A 5331-nucleotide genomic window follows, 5' to 3' on the forward strand; every position below is an offset into this window, starting at 1 on the left:
GGTGCCGCCGCGGGCGCCCGGCCCCGGGCAGCGGCTGCGGCCGCTGGGGGCCTCCCGTCGGGGCGGCAGGTGGGCGCCCCGCGGGCGGGCTGGGGCGCGGCGCCGGGCGCGGGCCGGGGCGCGCGCGCGGCGGGGCTCTGCCTCCGTGCCTGCCGGCAGCCCTGCCCGCTGCTGCGCCCGCTGCCCGGCGCGGACCAGACTGTCAGCGCCGCCCCAGAGCCGGGATGCGGCGACGGCGGCGGAGGGAGGCGGGCGGCCGGGGGGGCGGGCCGGGGGCGGGCCGAGGATGGGGTTACCTGGGCGGGCCCAGCGGCCCGGGACACCCCCCGGGGGCGGGCCGGAGCGGCGGCGGCCGGAGCGGCGGCGGCCGCGGCCGCCCTGGCCCGCGGCACTGGCTTCTCCGGGGGCCTCCCCGGCCGGGCGCCCGAGAGGACTTGGGGCCGGAGCCCGCTCCAGGCACGCCTGGCTGCGCGTCGCCTAGCTCGGCCGGGCTAGAGGCGCGGCGACCCAGCTGCCCGGTCCCCGCCCGAGCCTGGGGGACAGGCGGGCACAGCTCCCCCAGCCCGCCGCTGCGGGCACTGCAGCGCCGCCCTCTCCGCCCCGCCTCGCCCCCCGCCGGCGCCTCGGAACCCGACCCCGGCCCGACCGTGGCGGACTGGCCCGAGCGCGGCTGCCGCTCGCGCGCACCCAGCCGCTTGCGCTCCGGGCGCCAGGAGCTGCGCACCCGGGCTGCGCACCAGGGAGTTCGGTGCCGCCCGGCCGCCCCCCGCCAGGCCCCTCCCTGCCTCCCGGCCGGCGCGTCCTCTTGGCCCAGCCCCTCCCTGGCGCTCACCTCCCTCCAGCCTTCCGGGAGCTGGACGGGGCCTCCCCAGCTTCGGGCAGCTTGGGACAGTGGCCGGAGACTGCCGGAATCCGAAACCTCGCTTCTGGCTGGCCACAAGATCTGGGCGCGCCCTAAGCAGCAGGGTCTTGACCGAGCCCCTTACCTCTCCAGTCCTCCGTTTTCTCCTCCAAGAAATGGACATAAGACCTGGGGGTTGTGAGGGTGGAAGGAGATTAGGGAAGGTCTCTTTTTAGCACACTCGCCAAGTCTTGCTTTGCGTTTGTGTTTTCTGTGTGCCTGTTTTATTTATCCTTCCAGATCCGGCAGATCAGCCCCTAGCTGGCACAGAGTGGGTGGCTGTAGTGTTTGTGGAATGAATGAATGAAATGAAATGGGCTGCAGCCTGTGCCTCCCTAGTGCGAAGTGCTCAGTTCCATACCTTACTGACCGGTGAGAGCTATTTGCCCGTCCCCAGGTCACGCCCTCTCCAGGTCCCTGATCTAATTGTGTCCTTCCTCACCCTACCTTAGCCTGGGTACCAGAGCCTCTCAGGGCTGGAGAGATCTCTGGTCTAAATGGGGGAAACTAAGGCCCAGAGAGGGGCAGGGAGCTGCCCACCTCACTCGGGTTGGGGCAGAGCCGTAGACCAGGCTCACACCCTCACCCCTGCCACTGTGCTCTTCACTGTTTTAGGGGCAAGAGGTTTGCTCCCACGTAGATGGTCACGTTTGGGTGCCAGGAGGGTTCCCTTCACTCCGTGGAGTCCCCTGGGCTCAGCACAGAGGAGGGACTCAGTAACCACTCGGTGTTGAGGGTGGGCAGGAGGTGGCAGGGATTTGTGGGGCTGAGCAAGAGTACAGGTGGAGGTTCACATACCATATGTCTAAATATTTGCAAGTTATAAATCAAGCCAACAAAATGTGAAATAAAATATGTTCTATTCTCCTACCTTGACAAGCACACTTTCATAACAACCTGGAAGGCTAGCTCTGAATGTAGAATTCTCAGACTCCTCAGAGCCTGCACTGGAGCATGGTGGTGCAGGGGCCCTGTGCACACACGTGTGAACATCTCAGCCTGCACACAGAAGCTTGGACCACCCCACCCCACCTCCAAGAGAGCTGCCCCTGGCCACCCCTTGGCCACAGGGCAGGGCATATCAGCGGTGCCATCTGACCTCAGGGGTTGATCTGCAGAAGAGACCCATCCAGGTCTTGGAATTGGGCTTAGGGTCATCTGGGCAGGGAATCTCAGGGCCCTGGGCACCCAGAGTGTGACCCAGAGGGGGCACAGTCTCCAGATGACACGTCCCTTTGGCCCCATGGTCTCTTCTCCCTGTGGTGGACCAGAGTTTGGGGTCCCCAGGGCAGGGACCACTTTCACCTAAGAGCAGTACCGAATTACAGAACTCCTTTGAGCCAACATATTTACTCTTAGAGTCTCAGCGTGGTATGGTGGAAAATAATAATAATAATAATAATTTAAACAGCAACGGGCAATTATTTTAGGGTGGCCATATAATTTTCTTCCAAACCAGGACATTTTTGAGAGTGACTGGTGACTCTAACTGGAAGATTTGCTGGGGTATCAGGCATAAAGTAGGACTGTGCCAGGCAAACTAGGATGTCTTGTTTTGCTAAAATATTGAGCCCTCATATGCCAGGCGTTGTTCTAAATGCTTTACATGCTGTCACTCATTCAATCCTCACAAGAAATCGAGGAAGAAGGTACTGTTCTTTTCTCAGTTTTACAGATGAGGAAATGAGGGTTAGAGAAGTGACTTGCCCAAGGAAAGTGGTGTACCCAGTGCTGCCTGGTGCCTGGGGCTCTGGTGTTTGGGTCCCTGTCCCTCAGCACATGCCCCTGACATTTGGGGAGCTGCTGGACCTCCAGTGTCTGTACCATCAGGTGGGGACAACGTTACCTGACTCACCTTCTCCTGGGGCTGCTGGGAGACACACGTGAAGCAGTGGGTGTGAGTCCTGTGAGCTGGAAAGAGATGAGCCCAGGAGGGAGGGAGGGAGGGAGGGAGGGAACTGAGGCCCCCGGCCAGAAAGGCACACCCTGATCGTGATAAGGGAGAGGAGAGTCCTTTGGTCTGAGTCAGTGGAAAGTCTTAATGTGAAAGTCTCTTTGAGAAAACGCTCTTCTAACTTTCAAGAGCGACTCAATTGTGAAGATATAAATAAAATTAATAACAAGTTCAATCATCAATAGCTCTGTCATATGATAATAGCAACCGTGTATCTAGTGCTTTCTGTGTGCTAGCCACTGTTCCAGATGATTTGCTCATGTTAACTCATTTCATCCTGGCCACAGCCCTAGGAAGTAGGTGCTGTTATTATTCCCATTTACATGTGGTGAAACCCAGGTGCTGCTCTAAAGTGCTTTAAGTTATATCAGTGACCCTCTGACATCGACACTATTGTTGTTACTCCCATTTTACATATGGAGAAACTGAGGCACAGAGGGGTAAAATGGCTTGCTTATAGTAAGTGGCACAGCCAAGGTGTTCTGGGTGCTGAATGACCCACTACATTGTTTAGTAGACAAGAGTCTTCCACATATAAGGATTAATGTCTGGGTGCAGAAGGGGAAAGTCACGGGGTTTCTCTAGGCTCCTCCTGGCACTTTCTGTAAATCCTCTAGGACTGAGGTGGGGTCTCCCCGTCTGTAGCTCTTCTCTGTGTCCAGTGTGTTGAGTGCCCCACACAAATGGAATCTGAACGTGTATTGGTTGTTTCCTGTTCCTTGGTTGAAGGAAACGATTCCTTAACTTTTGGAGTGTCTTCTTTTTTTTTTTTTTTAATTGGCGTATCGTTGATTTACAATGTGACAAGTTATACATATATATACATATTCTTTTCCATTATGGTTTATTACAGGATATTGAATATAGTTCCCTGTGCTATACAGTAGGACCTGTTGTTTATCTATTTTACATATAGCAGTTTGTATCTGCTAAACCCAAACTCCTAACTTATCCCTCCCGATCTTCCCCTTTGGTAACCATAAGTTTGTTTTCTATGTCTGTGATTCTGCTTCTGTTTCGTAAATAAGTTCCTTTGTGTCATATTTTAGATTCCACATATAAGTGATCTCATATGGTATTTGTCTTCCTCTTTCTGACTTACTTCACTTAGTATGATAATCTCTAGGTCCATCCATGTTGCTGCAAATGGTATGATTTCATTCTTTTTTATGGCTGAGTATTATTCCATTGTAGATATATACCACATCTTCATCCATTCATCTGTTGATGGACATTTAGGTTGCTTCCAAGTCTTGGCTATTGTCAATAGTGCTGCTATGGACATTGGGGTGCATGTTTCTTTTAGAATTACAGTTTTCTCCAGATATATACCAAGGAGTGGGATTGCTGGATCACATAGCAACTCTATTTTTAGTTTTTTTAGGAACTTCCATACTGTTTTCCATAGTGGCTGCATCAGTTTACATTCCCACCAGCAGTGTAGGAGGGTTCCATTTTCTCCTGGAGTGGCCCTTTTTTGGGGGGAATTCTCCTTCTTTATTGGTAAAACTATGAAAATTCATCAAGGACAGGAAACCTGGCCAAGTGTTTAATCAGAAAGAATCACATACTGCATGTCTAAATTATTGCCAGCTCTGGGTGAGTTAGTCCAAAGCAGGGTGGTTGGCTGTGTCTCCAGCCCAGTCTTAGAAGCACTGAGGAGTGGAGCAGCTGATGACTGGGATTTCCTGTGCAACTTCCCAGGTTTTTGAGATGGAGAAACCAAGGGCCTAGGCTTGTGCTCTAGAGTCTTCTTCTTTTTTTTTTTTTTTTAGAGCATTCTTAAACCTATACATACATTGCTCAAGGACATAAAAAGTAGAGGGTGCCTTTCCTGCACCATCTCAGGCTTGGCTGGCTGGATCTACACTGTCACCTTTTCTAGAGCTGTCTGCCCTGAGGCCCCGTTCCAGAAAAGCACAGGAAACCTGGTCAGTCTCAGCCAGCCAGGTGTGTCTGTGTGTCCCTGGGCAGTTCCCTGCCCCTCTCTGGGCCTGGCATTTGCTTCCTGAAGACCCTTCTAGAAATCTAGAGAGGTGGTAAAGTGGAACTTCGAGTTCTCAGGAAGACCTATATTTGTTTCCAGCCCTGCCAGAACTCTTCACCAAGCTGAGCCTCAGTTTCCTCATCTGTACACTGGGGATCATAAGGGATATTGTGAGGAATCAGTGTGATTCTGTGTGTAAAGCCTTCTACGCCTGGGGCCCAGCTTCAGTGAAGGTTAGCTCTTCATCTTGTTCTATGGTTTAAATCAGAAGTCACATTCCAGTGGTCTGCAGGTGTGTTTTGCTTGGCCTGCCCAAGGTTTTTAAATATATGAATTTGTTGACAACATTTCAAGATTGGGAGATTTCACATAAGAAGCAGGATCCCCAGCTTCTCTTGAAAAATGGGGAGATTTGGCAACGGGACACTGACATTCTCTGATGAAGAAAGTGACCTCTGCACATCGTTAACGGCTCACGCGTGTCCCTGC

Source organism: Mesoplodon mirus (genome assembly GCF_964341445.2).
Source record: "Mesoplodon mirus genome assembly, chromosome: 3".
Taxonomy (NCBI): domain Eukaryota; kingdom Metazoa; phylum Chordata; class Mammalia; order Artiodactyla; family Ziphiidae; genus Mesoplodon; species Mesoplodon mirus.